Source organism: Dermacentor silvarum, chromosome 3, assembly GCF_013339745.2.
Source record: "Dermacentor silvarum isolate Dsil-2018 chromosome 3, BIME_Dsil_1.4, whole genome shotgun sequence".
Classification (NCBI taxonomy): Eukaryota; Metazoa; Arthropoda; class Arachnida; order Ixodida; family Ixodidae; genus Dermacentor; species Dermacentor silvarum.
The window spans coordinates 67192943-67214719 of NC_051156.1; positions in this window are offsets into that span (position 1 = coordinate 67192943).

A 21777-nucleotide genomic window follows, 5' to 3' on the forward strand; every position below is an offset into this window, starting at 1 on the left:
ACAGAATCTGCACCAAGCACACCATGGTCCTCATCACAGGAGCCCCCATCTACCCTGACAGGAAGGGGCTGGAGCCGAATTTACAAGGATTTTACACCACAAACAAAGAAGCGGATGCAGAAGTATTTGGATGAGATATCAAGTCTACGGAGGACTGTGTCAAGACTGAAAAGAGCCTCAGCCATCATTCCACCAGCACGGATATTGGCCGAGTCATCCAGGTACCTCAACAAAGACTTTCTAGAAATTCTTCATGTTGAGATGCACCTGCAACCATTCAACAAGCACAGACGACGTTGGCCAAAAGAGTTCCATCAGTTTGTCCTTCCATAATCAGCTTCCTGGTCATGTAAAATTCTATTTATGCCGAGTATACGTTTTTTTCTATAAATGCAAGCTTTTTCATTCCCCACTCTTGCTAGGGATAATTCTTCTTCCTCATCCAAACATGAAGGTCAACCGATTCTGTGCTCATACTTAATACCATTCACTGTCTAGTAGCATACCATATCTGTAGCAATATTTCTTAGTGTATGCTGCCATGTACAATTCCTCTCCAGAAATAGCCGATGCAGCATCGGCATGCGTCTTGCATTAACCGTTGCACCGTGTGCTATGTAGCATTTGACTTTTCTTAATGTTTTTGGCCTTCAGTGCTTGTAAAGCCAAGTGGCTTCTTTCATGAACACAAGCTTTCTGATTGCCATATTTAATTCCTAGTCTCATTCAGCATTGCTCTTCTTGCTCAATAGCCTGGGTGTAGCCCTGCTTGTCTAGCCTTGCCTGGGTGTAGCCTTGCCTTGTTCGATAACCTTCAGTGTACCTTGTGCTACACTGAAGTGATTGATTACAGAGTCTGGTTTCGCTGCTTTCCCACTTGGTCGTGGTCACCGTGTTACGTTTCTCAGATGTGGGGACCTGGTAAGTTGCATTGGGAAGCAGTCTCTCGAGGTAAGCACCTGCTCCTGCAGTCCGCGCAGCAACATAGACTCCCAATTTACACGCACCGTGATTGGTGCTCCCCGTTCTGTCCTTTCCTGCTGTAGCCATGTGCAAATTTTGCTTGTGGCCTTCGTCAGCTGCAATTTGGCATGAACATAGACCAGCATACGTGCTTACATGATCTGAGGTGTATGAAGTTGATAGCCACCTAGGTGGAATGGCCTGCAAAAGTGGCTGCCGAAGGTGATGCCCACGAAACCGACTTGTCCATAGTGAGACAAATTGGGGCACCAAGTGTGAGCCATACATTAGCGGCCCTCCAAAGAAAAGAAACGTGCAGGCTGGAAAGGAGTTAATGCTAAAATGCTGGGTAGTCCATGTTGCTGTGTTAACTGGGGCAGTAGATGCCTGCATCACCTGATTGCTTCGCAATGCAAGTTGCTAATATTCAATGGTGACTGTCGGTGTAAATAGGTGGGACACGCCGCCCGATCTGTTCTCGCTGCTTGTTGTCGCTCATTACCAGACCACCATGTGTGTTGGAGGCAAGCGCTATGCCTGTAGTCGGACAGCTGAATGTGCCGGAAGTGACCCGTGTACGTTAATGCTCACTGTTGCCATATGGATCTTCACCAACGTATAATGTATTGTGTGGACCTTATGCGGTCATTGATTGCAGTCTCATTTCACTGTTATCTGACTTGGTTATGGTTGCTGGTTTCTCGGACGTGGCGGCCTAGTCAGCTGCATTGGGAAGCAGTCTCTCGTGGTAAGCATTCGCTCCTGCAGTCCGCACAATGACATAGACTTCCAATTTACATGCTTTGTGATTGGTGCTCACCGTTCTGTCCTTTCCTGCTGCAGCCATGGGCAAATTATGCATGTGGCCTTTCTCGGCCACGATTTGGCGTGACCATCATTTAGAAGAGTGTAGATGTAGGCCAGTTGGTGATTCATGATTTGGGAAGTTACCGCAAATAACACACGAGACAAAGAAAGAGACAACACGAAGCGGTACTGACAACTGTTTATTTAATGAAGCAAACGCCAAGCTTATATAGATCAGACACACGTGTGCACCCAAAAAGCAACGAGAAAACCAATAATAACACAGAGCGACCTTGAAGAGGGGTGCGATACAAATGCTAAGATACACGCTGATAGACTAGTGAGGCATTTAACACGTGTGTATCATGTGGAAAGAAGCAAAAGTTCTTTCTGAGTAACAGCAGATTATCGGCAGAAAAAATGGCCAGCTGAAAAGAGAGGTTGTAGAGGCAATAGCCATGCGACACTTTAAGGATGGTGATTGCGTTAGTTTTCAGTCAGTTGCTGTTACCCAGAAGGAACTTCTTTATTTTTCTACGTGATACACACGTGTTAGGTGCCTCGGTAGTCTACAAATGTTTATCCTAGCATTTGTATCGCAACCCTGTTGAAAGTCGCTCTGTGTTTTTATTGGATTTCTCGTTGCTTTTCGGGTGCACACGTGTGTCTGATCTATATAAGTTCGGCGTTCGTTTCATTAAATAAATAGTTGTCAGTACAGCTTCGTGTTATCTCTTTATTCGTCTCGTGTGTTTTTTGCGGCAATCCTAGACCAGCATACATGCTTACATGGTCCGATGTGTGTGAAGTTGAAAGGCCCGCAAAAAGGCTGCCGAAGGTGATGCCCGCGAAACCGACCATGTCCATATTGAAAGATAGAGGTGCACCAAGTGTGACCTACACGTTCGCGGCCACCGAAATAACAAAAAAAAAAAAAGAAACATGCAGGTTCGAACGGAGGTAACTTTAAATTTCCGGGTAGTCCATGTCGCTGTGTTGGCTGCGGCAGCAGATGCCTGTGTCACCCGATTGCTTCGCAATGAAAGTTGCTCATGTTCAACGGCGACTGTCGGTGCAAACAGGTGGGACACTGTCCAATCTGCTTGCACTGCTGGTCGTCGCTCGATACCAGACCGCCATGTACGACGACAAAAGTGAGCCGTTTACGAGCTCGTGTTAATGATTACAGCGCATCTCGACATGCAATTTTTATTTCTGCTCTTGTACGAGAAGGTGCACTGCTTGTCTTCTGCCAATAAAGTCGCACGTTCCGTTCACTGACTTGTGGCTTGTTTTTATGGGCGTCAGTAGAGGCTCTTTGGTCTCCTGGCAATTAGAACGCGAAAACTACGCGACAGCCAAGGCAATGAGGCGTGCCGCAATGCCAACCGGGCGAGCGCGGCGCGTACCAGCGTACGCGACCAGCAAAAAGCGGCCATATTGAATTTTGCTTTAAAAAAAAACTACATTTCCGCTTCCTGTTTGAGCAGCGCCATCTGTCTTATGCCTAAGTAAGTTCCATGCGCTGCCGCTTCTTATTTTCGTACCACTGTGGAAGCTACAGTTTCCCTTCTCTAAAGTCGGTTCTTTATTCTATGAGGAGGCATTGGCCTACCTATAGTGGGTACCACGATCGCACTAGTGCAAACGAGTACCTCGACCGTCTGCAGTATTATCAGCAAGCAACAGGGCTTTCAGACGCCGAACTTCTCGCGCGCGTGGTCCCTGCTTCACTGACTGAACAGGCGGCTCGTTGGTTCCGACTGGCCGGACACAGAGCCCGCACGGTAGAAGAGTTCCGCGCGAACTTCCGCGAGGAATTTCTTCCGGCCAACTACGAGTGGCGTTTGAGGAGAGAGTTGGAGTTGCGTACCCAGCATCCGGACGAGTCCCTGCTGGAGTATGTTCGAGCGATGGACGAACTTTATCGTCTCGCGAGCCCTCTCGCCACCGACGCCGAGAAAGTCGAGCGCGTCACATGGCAAGCGCACCCGACTTTCGCGGCCTACTTCAGGGGATGTAGGTTCAAAGACCTAGACGAGCTCGCCGCCGAAGCAAAGCGCATCCAAGGGGACATCCTCGCGGCACGAGCATACCGTCCGCCTCCACCCGCCGCGCTGTCACTCGAGCCTCGCTGCGCGTGGAACGGCGGCGGGATCGCTTCACATTCCCCTAGGGTCGACGCGTCGGCATCGTTCGCCGACGAGCAGGTCCAGCGTGGTTGGGAATTATCAGACCGCGCCTTGGACCCGTACGCCTATGCGCCGAAAACAGCACAGCATAACGCGCCGCGGCAGGAACTTGCGAGAACGGAAGAGCGGCACATGACGACTGCCGATCGTGGAAGCTACGGCCCGCCGGATTGGAGCGACGGGCGCCCACGCCACCGAGGCTTCGGTGGCCGTTGCTACCAATGCGGCAGACTGGGGCACATCGCCCGTGACCTCGCAAGCACGCCGGGCCGAGGTCGAGCATGTGGTTCGGGAAACGGGCGAGGCCGCCGGTGATCCGCCTTGGGTCCCGGGCGGCGATCTCTTACACAACTGGTGACTTCGATTTACTTGCGCCTTTGGCTTGTCGCGTAGGAGATGTCGCGGACTCGCAGGCGCCGTTCATCGAGCTAACGATAGCCCGAAAGAAGTTTGCCGCATTATTGGATACTGGGGCAAGCGCTTCTTTATTTGGTGACGAGGTGTTACAGCATCTCCGCGAGAACAATATCCGCTTAAGAGATAGTGACATCACTTTCCGCCTTGCTTCCGGCACAGCACAATCGAGCGGTGCAGCTAGACTAGTTAAGGGCGAGACACACAATGCGATTTTGCGTGCGATTCGTCGTACGACGTGCCGCATCGGCCGCCGCACTCAACAAGTTTTCAACATATTCTCCTGCAGGCGCCGCCGCCGCATGCGATCAACCAGTTGGATATAGTCTAGAATGTACTAGAATATGGTCGAGTGGGACGAGCGGCTGGGGCGGCGCATGCTTTGCAGTGAGGCGCCCGACGTGATAAAATATTGGGGCAGCGCTGCGGTCGAAGTGGATTGGGCCGCATCAAGGTCGCGCCGTTGGAAACTTCTGGCGGTATACTGCTCGGCAGGGTCATTCGTACTACTTCGTGCGCTGGTATTTGCGTTCAGACCGATCAAATGGGGTTCATAAATGCATATGACGTGTATTTATGCCTTAAGAATAAATTCCTTTCCTTTCTCTTCTTTATTTATTTTTTATTATTTTCTAATGCCGCTCGGTGATTGCGCGTGCATTGCGGCCGCAGTGTCGGCTTTTATTCTACTATATTATTGTATAGTATTGTATTTTTTCTCCCTTTGGAGAAAAAATACTTTTCTCGTTCTTCAAGCAGCATGTATCTCTCATGTGTATTGTTGCGCATATAGTTTTCTATCAGTAGGTCTTGCGAAAAGCAGACGAAGCAATTGTAACATATGTAACCTTCCTGCTTGCCGCTTCAAACAAGTAAAGCATGTCTGCCCCATCCCACACCTTGTACTTAGATTTACGGGACTCATTGGTATAGATTTAAAAAAAAAAGCAAAGTGCAGTGCAACATTCCAATCAAGTTTCCGCCTTTCTCGCGTATGAGAATGCGGAGGAGTTGGTACGGGATCATAAATTTATTGCAGTCGGACCTCGCGCGCCGAGAACGGTTTTAGTTAGCCATTCTATATGCTAATCTTTGGCCGTAAGCCGCACGTGGAATTTTTTTTCCAGTCGGTACTTAAAAAATAAAAAAGAAAGAAAGCCTGCGCGGTAGCCTAATTAGTGCCTATATCGTGGATACGGCGTTGCGCTGCTAATATCAGGAGCTCAAAACCCAAGAATTTGCTTATATTAAAAAAAACAAAAAGAAAGAAGCAGGTGGCTGCGTTCTTCGGCTTATTTCTGGGGGTGTAAACAACATAAATTCTTCTCTAGCCTGATTTCCCAGAAAAACATGTTACACTCACCCTATATTTCATGCGTAAATGTAATGCCGTTCCCAAATGTATGACCGCTCAACTCTGCACCTTGTATATTATAAACGGCTGCGTTCAGTTATCCCGTGCACTATCATAACGACCATAATGAAACAAAGGAACGGCATGTCTCACATACACGTAGAGATATGTGCAGATCTGTTGCGTTCGTTGAAGAAGATAAGTGTGGTACCACATGGGGCACTCAGTTTTAATGGGCTGCAAACATGGTGAGACTGGACCTCCCGTCTGTTAATTCTCTCAGGAACTGCGCCTCTGCGCAACAGCCACGACTCTCCGGCAGCAAAACCATTCGGAATAACAGCTTCCTCACTTGCACGCAGTCACTCACCTTTGAGATTTCAATAGTGCTGTTATGCGTTACATTCGAAGGGAAATTACTATTCGGCGTCGTACAGTATATCAATAACACACACACACACGTGCGCGCACACGCACGCACACACACGTGCGCGCACACACATGCACACGCACGCACACGCACACTCACGGCTACCCGCCGTGGTTGCTCAGCGGCTATGGTGTTGGGCTGCTGAGCACGAGGTCGCGGGATCGAATCCCGGCCACGGCGGTCACATTTCTATGGGGGCGAAATGCGAAAACACCCGTGTACTTAGATTTCGGGGCACGTCTTTAAAGAACCCCAGGTTGTCCAAATTTCCGGAGTCCCCCACCACGGCGTACCTCATCATCAGATCGTCGTTTCGGCACGTAAAACCCCATAATTTTTTTATTGGCCGCTCTGAGGGCCACACTTTAAGGAACCTCTTTGATGCCAGTTTGGTTCACTGGGTAGGTGCAACTTGGTAATGTGCCGTTCGGCAATGAACCTTTTTAACACTAACTTGGGATACTAGCTATGTCTAACTGGGCATTTACCGCTTTTCAATGACTAAATCATTTAAATTTCTCTGTTGGTGGGCGTTGTCAAACACTCGTCATATAAACTCGGCGCTCTTGTCTGAACTGACATTCACAAATGCGCCACCACCGCGTGGCGCGTGGTGGTGGCCTATATAATTACGCTCGAACACACACACACACAAGATGGTTTTGCCTGCAATGAATATTATTTCTATGAATGAGAGTTTTCTTTCTAGTATTCACTAATAAGTGTGTTTGGTACTGCAAACACGTGCGCTTATTCCCCCCCCCGCCCCCCCGGCCGGGAGTTCTCACTTATTCAATTATTGCATTTATAATATTTGTTATTTCCCCCCTATATATATATATATATTGTAAGGAAGAAGAAGTGCCGGTTAGTCAGAAGGTTCTGACTGCCGCACCGAGTTCGACCTCTCAATCCTGTCAATAAACACCTTGACATTTGGTGGAGGTGCTGGGTAAAGCGAAGGGGACGCAGTTCTCGCCTCGGGAACTGCGACACTTAGTTTCCCTGAGGCAGAGGGCTTGGCCGGCGTCTCATCGGTGAGATGGAACGGCGGCGTGGGGATGGCGAACGACGAGTAGTGTAGGGAACAGGGGTTTCATCTGGTGGCACAGGGGATTGTAGCTGTCGAGGGGCGTAACTGTTCATGGGTCGGCGGTAATCATAAGTAGGCTGCATAAGGCGTCGACAAAAGCGGGCAACGTGTCCCGGAATACCACAATGGTAGCAAATCGGGCGGTTGTCGGCTGTGCGCCAAGGATTAGGCTGGCGTGGTAGCTGTGGTGCAGGCGGCGAGAAGGGAATCGGGGGCGGTCGCGCAACAGCTTGGCGAGGTGGACGTGGAGCCTTTCTTCTAAGCTGCTCCCAAGATATCACGGACCTTACCGTGTAATTGCACAAACTTCCCCCGTGAATTATGTCGTCGAGCCTGTGTCACCGTCCTCTGATCAGCGCCGTCGCGGTCGCGAAACGGTTCACGTAGATCGGCTCAAGCCCTTCTACGATCCCTCTATGTTACCGTATGCTTAGATCGCCAGGATGGCGTCTTTTTCTCCGGGGGACAAATGTAAGGAAGAAGAAGTGCCGGTTAGTCAGGTGCATCTCCGGTGTATGAACTACGACGAAGAAGTGCCGGTCGGTCAGGCGCATCACCAGCGCTTTTACGCTCGGGGCTTGTCCTGACTGCTCGCAGGGTTCTGACTGCCGCACCGAGTTCGACCTCTCAATCCTGTCAATAAACACCTTGACAATATATATATATATCGTAAATATATATGTCTATGTACCCCTTGATTTAATTACCTAGAAATACATTGATCATTCTTCGCGCCACGCAGTTAGTAAACCTGGTTTATTTCACTCTAATATTGTTTTCTTCGATTATTGTCCCTGATCAATATCCACCAACAAGAAGCGCGTGTAAAATGACACGATATCAATAATAAAATTTTCTTACGTAGCTTCATGTTGCACAGATACTAGTTACTTTTGGAAGACAGTGGTAAAAACAGCAGTTCACCTGGCTAAAACTATACTTGGTACATGCCGTAAGGGGTCATGGGCGCACCGAAGCAACTAAGACATAAAAAAATGTACTGCACAGAGGTTCTGCGAGAAAAACTGGGCGTCCGCCAGCGTCCGCGTTGCGAACGCGCTCGCTAGCAGACGACGCGCTTGACAACGACAGCAAAATTGAAGACGTCGCGTTGTATAATCCGTGCCTCAAATATATATGTTTGGCAAAATGGTGTAAACATACATTTACAGTTGAAATAAAGCGTTATTTTAAGTGCGTACTATGCGCAATCGGCCTCGGCGCTCGCAACGAAAGTACGTTGAATATGAGGCGGAGCGCGTCTTCGCCCCAATCCAGTTCGCTCGCAGCGCCCTCGCACTATTCTTCCACACGCGGCGCCTCAGCGCCAGAGCGCCGTTCGGCCCACTCGACCATTGTCTAGTACACTCTAATAAAGTCGTACGACTACGCGAACGGTCGGACGGCCGCAGCCAATGACAGCGCAGCATCGATATGACGTATCCCCCAACCTGTGGCATGCTGCGACCGCTGCGACTTCTCGGAGGACGCCATTTCCCCGTTTGATTTATTGAGCAGTGCTGGTTGAAGTTGGTTTTTTATTCTATCGTTGAAGCAACATGATGAACGCCGCCGTAGTTCGAGCTAACGAGAATGAATTGCTCATTTCGTTAGTCCGCGGCCATCGCTCGTTGTGGGATCAAGCGAGCCAGGACTATAGAAATGCAACACTTCGCAACGCAAGCTGGATTGCCGTCGCCAAGGCCCTAGGCCTATCGGGCCAAACATGGCCAACATGCTTTGTAGCGTCGCACCAAGCAAGAACCGATTAACGACGAATTGCCTGTACAAAAAGCAGAACAGCGCGGTTCGCGTGTCGCTGCATAGCTCGATGGAGATCGCGGGAGGGCCACAGTGGCTGCATTTTTCGTGGTCAACCCGTGGCTCATAATCAGACTGATCCGCATTGAAAACTCTGTAATAATAATAAAACAATTACAACGCGTCAAGACGGGACGTGCGCGGGAACGAGGTGAATTCTTTTTTATGTGGTGTAACCGCGCAGATAATTGTCATTTGATCTGCATGTGTCCCGTCTAATCGGATGCCCGTTTCATGAGTTCCGCAAACACGTTTGTTCATTTTGAAGGTCCATTTCGTTTACGACATTAATTTAGTTAAGTTGATGTTAGAGATAAGCCTAGCAATGAGCTTGATTTTTTTTTTGTAGTGATTCCTTCCGTGCGAATTTACCCTACCCTTTTTACGGCCTATGATCCCGGCGGAGCTCCGCTCCCACTACTACGCGCTAAAAGGAACGGCATGTGAAGGGAATTGTTAAATTATTCTGTCCCAATACCGAAAAAGTAGCGGTTGCATACACCGGGTAAATGAATGTTCACATAGCAAAGTGATGTCATCGAATGCAGAGCCGGCCACAAGCTATTTCAGAGTATGCAGCTCACAAACAGGTTACATTCTCTATCGGTTTTGCCGAAAAGCCCTATAATTATGTTTAGCTATGGGTTAGTCCAGGGCAGATGCATCGGTTGTGAAGTAATCTTGTGTTTATTCTGTGCTCCAGAAAATTTCGGTAGGGGGTCAAAAAGTATTTATGGAATAGCATGTGAACATTTATGTACAGGTTATACTATAGTGCTACTAACTCTTCTGATTTAGAGAATATGTGTCAACTGTGTCTTCTCTTCGCAGACAAAATCCTCAAAATTAGCAGGAGATGGAGGAATCTGCAAGATACTTTTGCAAAAAAGCTCCGGGACTCAAGAAAGAAGAGTGGTGCAGCCGCTGGAGAGCCGACGTCAACATGGAAGCATTTTGACGATATGCTTTTTCTGCGAGACATTCTGGAGCCGCGACAGTGTGTAAACAAATATTTACTAAAAGCATTATCTTTAATGCATTATGGTTCTAAACAAGTCAGGGGGTCACATGAATATAAACTGAAGCAGTGAACAGTAGGCATACCTTCAGTTTCAAAATCAAGTTTATTTTCATTCTGTAAAATATACACGAAGACACGACATGAAAATACGGACATGAAAAAGGAAAGGAACAAACAAGGGCAGGAAGGTAGCAGCGCGCATTTTTCTTTGCCCTGAGCACACTTTTTTGGGATACATGCACATTTTATTTACAGTTATTCATGTCTCGGCAGACTACATTGTGAGCAGCAAGCTCGGCTATCCCTGTATTGAGAAATGCATCTTAAAGCGCATGCTTGATCTAAATGACACCTGGCACGAACGTGCCCAAGACGCTCATTGCATTTTCTTTGGAGAGTTCACAACAGGTATCATTTAGAGCAAGTCGACCATGGTATTCAAGTCAAGTTGCATTTGTGAATATGAGGGTATGAAGCAATAGTGTTTTGAGATCAGTGGCATTGCCTTTGCCAATATAGGCTGCTTTAGGAAGTTGTCAAGATAAACTTGCTTGGTGAAAGCAAGTCCTCTGCATCATCATCTGCCTATTTTTATGTCCATTGCAGGACAAAGGCCTCTCCCAGCGATCTTCAATTGCCAGTCTTGCACTAGATAATTCCAACTTGCACCTGCTAGCTCTCAGCTAGCAGGTGCATGTTGGAATCCAGATAGCAGTGCAATGGCCTGCCCAGCTCCATTCTCTCTCCTAGTGTCAACTAGAATATCGGCTATCCTTGTTTGCTCTTTGATCCAAAGCGCTCTCTTAACGTTACGTATAACGTTTTCATTCCATGGCACTTTGCACAGTCAGCTTGTTCTCGAGCTTCTTTTGTTAACCTCAACATTTCTACCCCATGTGTTAGCACCAGTAGAATGCAATTATTGTGCACTTTTCTTTTTAACAGTGGTAATCTCCCAGTCAGGATTTGGTAATGCCTGCCATATGTACTCAAGTACGTTTATTATTCTGTAAATTTCCTTTTCATGATTAGAGTCCCCTGTGAGTAACACTTTCTCGGTTTAATGTCCTCAATCATTTCTTGCAATTCATCTCCAGTGTTGCTGAACAGGACAGTGTCATCTACAAACCAAAAGTTGTCAAGATATTCGCCACTGATCCTCACTCATAAGCCTTAATATTTCCTCTACGCATGCAGTGAATGGCATTGGATTGTCTCCTTGCCTGACCCTTCTTATAGGTAATTTTCCAGTTTTGTTGTGCAGGAACAAGGTAGCTATAGAATCTTTAGATATTTTCAAAGATATTCATGTATGCCTCCTGTGCTCCTTGATTACGCAGTGCTTCCATATAGTGCCTTACATTACCAGAAAAGGGCAGTACAGGTACCATCACAATTTCTTTATTGTTTGCATTTTTATAAGTTCAACAGAATTGGCAGGTATCTGTAGGGAAACAAGTGAGTCAACATTTCGACAGTTGGGCTTGTCTACATCATGGCAGCAAGTTGAGCTGTAGCCCTGGTGAAGACAAGTCCGCTTGTCAAAAAGGCATTACCTATCAAACACTTGTGCAGTATAAGCACAATTTCCAAACCCACAAAGTGAAATTTAAAGTGTGTTCTTTTGCAGAACGACCACGAACATGGAGATCTTTAGGGATGATTCTGCGGAAGAAATCCTCAGCCAATATTCCGAATGCCCATCGGAAATACTTCTGCCCATGGTTGAAGGAAGTCACACAGACACGACACACACAAACACTATCATTTCTCTCCCTTCTACCCCTAGTGGTCTTTAAGGCTCTGCATCTCATTCTTCCTCTCCTCGATCATTTCCTTCTTTGCCTTCTCCACAGACTGTCTCTACTGCCTTTTCACTCAACACACCCACCTCTTCCCTCGAAAAGACACCAAAAACAAAACGCAAGAAAGACAGCATAGACAGACTTCTTGAAAACATTAACAATGAGCTACACATACCTATGTCGAACAATGAACACTTTTTATTATCACTAAAGGACCAGTTGGATAAGGTGCCAGATAAACTTTTAGGATTATGCAAGATCCATATACTGGACATTTTAAACCACTACGAAGCTGGCATTGTTCCCACGAACTTGGTGCCATTAAAGCCTCCTCAAGGAGAGGAGACTATCTCGGCTGCAAATGTTCATTTATTTTTGCTTGTTGCCTGTGTTATTTATTTGGTGCATTTAAATAAAGGCTCCCTGTATTATGGATCAACCTGCATTTGTATGTGAACTAAAGGAAAATGTAGTTTCGCCCGAAAGGTGAAGCATCAATTGCGATAGCAAATTAGTAGAGAGCTATTCGGAGTAGGGATAGCAGTTTTATCGACTGCATAACCTTGGACACATTCGCTTACTAACTGAATTAACAAGCGTGGTGTCAGCACGCACAAGCAAACATAAGTAGATCATACTCAATGACCACAGACGACTCAAAACGCTGGCAGCAAGCGAAAGGTTCGTGCGGTCTATCGCTTCAACGGAAACAGCGGCGAATGGACAGCACGTAAAAAGGTCAGAGCCGTGTGGAGATCGCCTTTAAGAGACGGTGCGGGCGACCGCCACAGTCGGGCAAAGTACAAGCCCCCTCCCTCCCGCGCTGCCTTCCCGCTTTCTTGCTTTCGCGTGGGAGATTGAGTGGCCAGTTCCCCTTGCACACGGTGGCAAGATAAGCATTTCGTGCCGCAACACAGCGTCACCCCGCCTCCCTCCCTCCCTCCCCCCGAACAAGATTTCTGGCTACGCCACTGTTCGCTTACTAACTGAATTAACAATCGTGGTGTCAGCGCGCACAAGCAAACATGAATAGATCACACTGAATGACCGCAGACAACGCCTGTCAAAACGCCGCGGCGGGCGAAGGCTCGCACGGTGAATCGCTTCAAGGGAAACTGAGCGGCGAATGAGCAGCGCATACAAAGGTCAGAACCGTGTAGAGATAAGAGACAGTGCGGGCGACCACCAACGCAGGGCAAAGTGCAGAGGAGTTGTGCAGAGGAGAAGTTGTTGGCAGAGGAGAGGCTGCCCCTCCCCCCCTTCCCGCGCTGCCTTCCCGCTTTCTTGCTTTCGCGTGGGAGATTGAGTGGAAAGATATGCCTTTTGTGCCGGAGCACAGCACCGCCCCGCGTCCCTCAACTCCCATACCCCCACGGCCTTTCGTGCGATGGTCGCGTTTGCTTTCCGCCATGCATTCGCTCTCCGTGATAGCGCGCGGGGAAGTTCGCCCTCCGTGATGGCGCGCGTCGCCCACGCGCTTTAGCTCGCGCATACGGCGCGCGGCGACGATTTTATCGCCCTTGGAATCTATATGGAACCTCACGACGACGACAGAAATCCAGTTGAAGTGTCCATATAATTGCTATCGCAATAAAATCATGCGTTAAATTAAGCAATAACTATGATATCATGAGAAATTACACATTGGTAATTTCGGAGAAGATACACAGATTTATATTAAAACAAGCATATTGCAGCAATAACTTTTACATAACAAATGAGTAAATGGCTAGGCCAGTAGTATCTGTCTATTCATTTCAATGTAGAAAAATATATATTTGTTTACCGATTTGTTAACCCATTTTATATGTTTGTTTACCTATTGGCTGGAATGGCTGTTCTTTCGAATGTCTGAATTTGGAACAAGCTTCGCTCACGGTGAACCTTAAGGTACATTGTGCGCGAAGTTTGTATTGAAGAAATAGCGTACAGCAAGAATTGTTCGTGTACACTATCTCTGAAGCGAAATAAGCCAACAATATTGCAGCGTTAGGGCTGTCTGCTCTTTTTCTTGTTTGACTTACACCTACTCACTGTACTCTGTTCATAATAAAGTATTGTCGAGGCTAAAAAATGGTCGAATAAATACATACAGTAAAACCTCGATAATTCGAAGGTCGCCGGACCGCGAAAATTCTTCGAATTAAGCGGATTTTCGAATTAACCGAAATGAATAAAAAAAAAGAAAACAAGCAAGAACTTGCCGCAAAAAGAAATCACCTTTATTTTCCATGTCCGAGAAAAATTACTCAAAGTAATCACCGATGCGGGATTACTTGGCGCGCTGGTTCGCCGCCCCTAGTGCCATGCTCTCCAGCTGGCTCAAAAAACGTAGCATACAAATATCACCCGCACTGCACTCAACAAAGTTGCGGACGATGTTCACGGAATCGATAATTGCCGCGAAAGCGGGCGTGGTGGTGCTTGACTTCAAAAATTTGGACTTGCTGGATATTCCGGACTTCAAAAATGCACCATCAGGGTTCTCATTGAGTTCATGCATTTTCGCACCCAATTTTTCGGACGAATTGAGACCCCAAAGTTCGATTTTGCGGACTAAATCGCTCTTTCCTAGCCGCGTTACCCAATCTTGGAGGCCACCATGTTGGATTTTGCACTGGCTTGAATTCCAGTGACTCGCTGTATAGCCTCCAAGATCAGAACGCGCGCTATCAATAGAGAGCTCGCGCAATCCTCCAGTCTCGGAGGCCATGCCATCGTTGTAACCATTATTGTGGGACTTTTTTTTTTTATTGCAACAGCAATTATATGGACACTTCAAGCGGATTTTCGCCGTCGGCGTCGCCGCCCTGAGGATCCATACAAAGTCCAAGGGCGATAAGATCATCGCCGCGCACCCGCCGTATGTGCGAGTGACAGCGCGCGGGGGACGCGCGCTTTCATGGAGAGCGAACGCACGGCGGAGGCGACTTCCTCCCTCGGGCGACTTCTACTCTTCTAACAACTGCGTACTTAGCACCGGAACGGTTTCTCGCGCGCAGCGTATCTTGAAAGCGATCTCCAGACGGCTCTGACCTTTCGTATGGGCTGTGCTCTCGCCGCTCGCAGCGATAGACCGCACGAACCTTCGCTCGCTGTGGGCTGCGGCGGCCGCGCTCGCTCGTGCGTGCTGACACCACGCGTATTAATTCAGTGAGTTTTTTTTTTTCTCTCAAGTTTCGGTTGCTATTTTGAACGTGGCGTGTACACTGAGCAGGTGTCTCGGAGACCCATGTCTCAGTGATCGGCGCTACCTCCTGTACCTTCGCGAGAGCTAAGCGGTGCGAAGCTCGTTTCTTGGATCTCCATGGCGAACTCCGTTGGCGGAGATCGCCAACGCGGTGGCGTTCGTGTCGACTGTACACAGAGACGACGTCATTGCTGCGCAAATCCAAGCAAGTCGATCCTCTCCAAGCGTAGTATGAGGCAGGGCATTATTAAAGATTTTTTTTAAAGCCGCACTAATGACTTTTTTTTTCGGCCGAACGAGTTTTCCGGACTATTTTTTAGTCCCCATGAGCTCGGAAAATCGGTTGGCGACTGTACGGAGCGCCCTAACCTAACCGCCGCACGTTGCTACTAGCCGGAAACTTCGAATTATCCGAATAGAGCCGCGCGGGCCATTCAAATTATCCGGTAGAATTTGCATTGAGAATGACGGGACCGCTCAAATTCTTCGAATTAACCGAAATTTCGAATTAACCGAGTTCGAATTATCGAGGTTTCACCGTATATGGCTGTAAACCACTACAGACCGTGAGTGAAAAGCGCGTAGTGGTGAGCGAAGCGGTCACTGCACGCACGTATTTCACTTGACTGTGCGAGTAATTTACTTTTTTCGTTACTCGTATTCTTGCAAGCATGGTGCTATTGCCCGCGTATGCATGCGAGTACCGTTTTTTACGTTCTTTCCTTGCGCGGGCTCATTTAGCGCGTTTCTATGCATGTACAGTTACCGCATTACCGTTACCAAACTCTTATAGCACCGGAGCTATAGGCCGCGCTGATGAGTTTGAGACGCTAGTTTTTGCATTCTCTTGCTGCCCAAGCACAAAGACAACGCTCATAGGCGGGTAAACTCCATGCAGCACCACACTGTTAATTTTTAACAAACTAAGTGCTTTGCGTGGAAACTGAACACAAAAAACTACAGCACGTCGTTTCGCGCTGTGGCTTTTCGCTTTCTGCGCGAAAAGCTCAAGGGTCCGCAGTAGCAGTGGCACGGCGCAGCAGTTCCCAGTAAAAGGCCCCCACCGGAGCCGGCGCTTTGGACACTTCCCTATTATTCTAGTTCACTCTAGTCTGGCCAATGAAACTGCCCAAGTGTGGCAACGCCTAGCTTCAACGACAGAAAACGAAACTTCAGGGAGCGGGCTAAACTGGCGCCGGACCGGCGGGCGCGCACAGAGCCACGGAGACAGTCGAAGGTGAGGGAGTTGAGAGGGGGGGCGAGGGGAGCCATCGAAGCGACGGGGTTGCCGAGGCCAAATGCGCTTCCATGCCACCCTCCTCCCTCACCTTCGACGGTCTCCACGCTCGCCCGTCGCTCTGCCGACGCCACCCGCTTCCTGAAGTGTCATTTTCTGCCGTTATTCGGAAGCGAGCGTCAGCTGACGTGGGCAGTTTCGTGGCCCTCTCTCGCTATGTGCTTGTACGCCGCGATATTTCATGACTCGCACCGTTCGTACGTCGTGCTATGGTGCACGAATACATCAAAAATAAGTCCTCGTTTTAATTCGAACAAATTTTCGCGCCCTTTCGAGTTCGAATTATCGAGATATGACTGTGTACTATAGCAAATTGCTTTAGACATCCACGATTTTTTTTCAAGTGACCAGACATCCTACTTGCAGGATTTGCCTGAGTTTGACAGTGAAGATGCCCTTGAGAGGCAGGAGGTAATAGAGCAGTGCTTTAAAGGAAATTCATCTGGACTTTGATGAGCATGTGCACATTGACAGTGATCTTGTGACATGCTCTGAGAACACGGTCGAGACCACTGTTGCTGAGGTGTGTGATGAAGAGGAAGATGAGTCGGAAGAGGAATCTGAAGGGGTAGCTACCGTGGAGCCTACCACACTTCAAGGAACAGAATCAGGTGTGCAGTATCTCAAAAATTTTTTTCAGAAAGAAGCGGAATCTGAAATGTTTGTCCAAAGCTTAAGTGCCATGAAAAAAAACGACCCCAAAAATGCAGTTGCAAGGACTCGAACAAAGCAAAATTGGTGCATTTTTTAGTGCACAGTGACTAACTGTTGCCAAATAAATTTTGCGAGTGCTGTGCCAAAACCTCTTGGAGTTTTCTTGCTTTCTGAAAAGCTATCCAGTACATTCACCTCCTAGTGCTTAGAGTTCTATAAAATGGTATTAAGAGTGTACCCGCATAAATCTGCACTTATGCACATCTCTCTCAGTAAACGGAACTCCTGTTAAATGGAATTTGTTCGTTCCCTTGAAGTTCTGTTTATCGAGAGTTTACTGTAAAACATCTGATAATTTCTCTGGGCTTGGACTCAGTACTTTAGGTGAGTCAATCAGCTCCGACATGAGTGGCATTGATGAACGGTCATGAGCATCTCCACATGCACCTTGTCAAAGCATCAAGCAAGTGATCACACATGCACCCAACCTGAAACTGTGATACCGCTTCTTGAGCTTCATCTACCATTTGTTTGATTGCTTATTTACCTTGTCTAAATATATTGTAATACCTACCAACCTAGCAACATGACAATTCGGGAGACCGCCGTGCGGAGGAGGGGGGTCAAATATTTTGCCCCCCCCCCCTTTCTTTTTGTTGTCACCACGCGATGCGCTCACATCACAATCGCACGTGGTAAAGAATCCATACTTGTCATCTTTCTGCAAAGTGACAAAGGACAGAAACTCATTCGTGTATGATCTTAGAAATAATAGCAAGTACTTCATGGCTTTGGAGAGCACCGTCGATCATTCCAACTAAACTCGGGGAAACACAAAGTCTTGGCATTCCGCACTTCACTCAACCATCTGACAAAGCCAACTGAAGTCTAGGCACCCACAGTTATTAACGACTGGATTGCTAAAAATGCGGGAACCAGCCTGAGACGAGCCAATCCGGAAATTCCAATATGGCAGCACGCGTCGGTTGCTCTCATTCGTGGTGGTGGCGGTGGCCACTACTTCGATTCAAGGTGCATGGTGGTGACTAACTGCTCCCGCACTGCTTTCCTGCATGGTTATATTATAGAGCATAATAGGACTATAGCTATAGGGCATTAAAAAAAGAAAGAAAAAAGAAAAAAATACCAAACGCTGTGCTGTGGGGGGCACTTTCCGGGAGATTTGAGGTTGCGTTCGTACAATCGGGAAATGTGGTCAAAATTCGGGAGGCTCCCGGACAATTCGAGAGAGTTGGCAGGTATGTACAGTAGAACCTCACTGATACGTTACCGCTTAATACGATTTCCCGGCTCCTACGTTCACAATCGCGAAAAGTAAAGATCACCCCATAGAGGAATGTGTTAATACGTTCCGGTTAATACGTTCCCGGAAAATACGATTATTCGGCAGCAATGTTCAGCATTGCGGTAAACTGCGGCCGTATGATATGGTCTGCAGCGAAAAATTATCATTCAGGTGTGCAAAAAGGCTGCTCTCATGTGCTTGTGAAGCGCTAAGTGGCAGACAGCCGCCACGCAGCTTCTCTGCAGTGCTCAATTTCCCCCCTCCGCGACTTCTCTGCATTGCTCGTTCGCCCCTGCGGCTTCTCTGCAGAGCTCAATTCCCCCCTCCACGACTTCTCTGCATTGCTCGTTCGCACGAAGTGATAAAGCGCGGCCGTATTGACCTTTGCGCTACCTCGCCCCTCGCTTCAACGCCAACTACTAAGCTGCGAAAACAGCGCGCGGCGGACTCCCCGTCGCAGATCGCTTTCAAGATAGACCGCCAATGTGATCGTATCGCCGAAGCGGAACATCGCAGAATAGACACTCTGTTTCCGTCCACTGAAACCCTTCCGTGTTGCTTTGCTGGCGAAAATCCTCTCCTTCTGTTTGCGCCAGTACCGCACGCAAGTTTCGGGTTCTTCGAATGGTACCGCAGATTTAGTGTCGTACTTAATTCTAACGTGCACGCGCAGTTATCTTTTTTTTTTGGCTCCGCCGCATTAGCCGCACTAAAATTAGCTGTACAGTCGCGCCGCTTCTGGTGGTGGCGGCTGATGCAAGGTTTAGTGCGAGACTACACGCAGCTCAGTAGTGCGCAATTCGTTACAGTTGCGGTCGGTAGCGGTAGCATGCAGCCGAGCATGGCGTCGAGGAAATGCAAGCCTTTGTCGATTAAGGACAAGCTGAATATCCTAGCTGCTGTCGACAGGAACCCAAAGAGGAAGCAAATCGACATAGCGAACAAACTTGGACTGCCAGCGTCTACTGTGAATACCGTTGTGTCGAAGCGGAAAGAGATCAAGACGAACGCCATGGTATTCAGCGGCGCAACAAAGCAAGCTCGTGGAGCCCGTCATGGGGAGCTGGAGGAGGCGCTATTGAAGTGGTTTAAACAAGCACCCGCCTCCAGAGTGAACTTCGACGGCGGCGTGCTTAAGGGGGGACACGGGTCTTAGAAGACCGAAAATCGCGAAAAAATCGACTTTTTGAAGCTGACATTTTCGGTATTTAGAACCATTTTTGCACTACTTCGCGAAGTTTCTAGCTTCACTTATAATTATTTTTGCCACAAAGCGCAAATTTAAGCAAAAATAGCGCTTTTTCCGCGTCGAACGGTTGCCGTCGCACACGGGTTATCATGGCCGTCTTGGTCTCGTTTGATAGAGCCGCCCTTCACTTTCAATTTCCCGCCGTTGCTGGCTGTCCTTGCTCATTGGCTTTCTAGAAAAAACGCGTCATCGAGACGTACCAACGTGCAATTGTATTGGCTGCTCGGCGCACGTGACAAAATCTAGGCACCCGATTGGCCTAGCGGCGTTACCGTCGTCTGCTTCACGCTGTCGAGACGCGCACAAGCGCGCGCCATTTTGTCTTGGTGTTGTCGATACTGCAGCTATGGTTCGGCCGATCAAGTTCAGCACCAAGAACAAATTTGGGAAGCGAGTGAGGCGATCGCTATCGGAGAACTTCAAAAAGCGTCCCGCAACGACTCCGGACAATGAGGATGACGACCTGCCGTGCTATCGGCAGTGCCGACACCGAAGCGGTCGCCACTGCCGCCACGGTAGGCCTAACGGACGCTAGACCTACGAGTTCGTCAGCTGCCGACAGCATCGCGGAGACCGGCCGCGTGCGTCTTGACACGCATATTTTGCTGCCTCAACAGTTGGAGGACGAGAAGAAGGAAGCAGAAGGGAAACTTCGGGAAATGTCATCCGTCGCGGCGACGGAGCGCAAGCGAAATCTTATCGCTAAACACGCCGACGCCGTGGTTCCCCCCCCTGACGAAACGGCCTTCACCATCGTGGACTTGGAGGCGGTGAATGCACTGATATCGCGTTTACAGTGCAAGATTTGTAAGGGAGATGTGCAAATCATGAGAGGTGAGCGGGAATACGGTCTTGCCGTCAAGCTTCAGCTCGTGTGTACGAACTGCGGTGACGTATCGTCAAAGTGGAGTTCGCCACGCGTCGATGGAGATCAAAAGATCAACCCGTTTACCGTGAACCTTCTCGCCGCACGTGCAATGCAGGCTACTGGCAACAGGCAGACTGCATTGAACGACGTGTTCGCGATGATGAACATTGCGCGTCACGGCCTCCATACGAAAACATGGCAGGCGTACGTAAAGAAGAAACTTGCACCTGCCGCTACTCTTGCTGCCGAAAAACTGATGATCGAGTGTGCAAGTTCAGTTCGTGAGACTTACGTGGAACTGAACTTGGACAACCTGGGAAACATCGCCGTGTCATACGACGGATCGTGGATGACGCGTGGACATTCGTCGCACATCGGCGTCGGTACCGTGATCGAACTAATAAGCGGCCTTGTGTTAGACTATGTCGTTCTCAGCAACTTTTGTGCCGGATGTGAATCGGGCCCGAAGGAGGGTGACCCCTCTTACATAAAGTGGAAAGAGGACCATGTGTGCCAGCGAAACACGACGAAAAAATCTGGTGAGATGGAGGTAGAGGCTGGGCTTATTTTGTTCAAGAGGTCCCTAGAGCTCTATAACCTCCGATACAAAACTGTGCTCTCGGATGGCGACAGCCAAACATATCTTGCATTACAAGAAGAAAAGGTGTATGGCTACATCCCCATTGCCAAGGAAGACTGCGTAAATCATGTGAAAAAGCGGATGGGCACGGCCTTGCGCAATTTAGTTTCCAAGCACAAAAGCCCTGGCTTGGAGAGCCTCTCTGGAAAAGGCTGGCTGACTGCCGATCTCATAAACAAGTTGAGCTCATACTATGGCTGGGCCCTGAAAACCCATGATAATGTGGATGCTATGCAAAGGGCAGTGATGGCCACTTATCACCACATCACATCAAATGATAAAGTGGCCAACCACACCTTCTGCCCTGGGGGGGCTGACTCATGGTGTCGGCAGAATGCTGCAAAGGCTAAGGGCGAGCCTGCACCAATGCATCCCCGCAGCTTGCCTCCTCACGTCTGCGAGGCCTTATTGCCCATCTATCAGAGGCTTTCTGATAAGAGGCTACTCCAGCGATGCCAACGGGGCAAGACCCAGAACAATAATGAGTGCTTGCACTCAATGATATGGGCACTTGCTCCAAAGGAGCGGCATGCCTCGTTGTTCGCTATTGAAGCAGCCGTAGCCGAAGCGGTCCTGAAATTCAACGCAGGCAATGCAAGAAGCTCTACAGGCATACTAAAGAAGCTTGGCCTCAACCCTGGCAATCACAGCTCCAAGCGCATGGCTGAAAAAG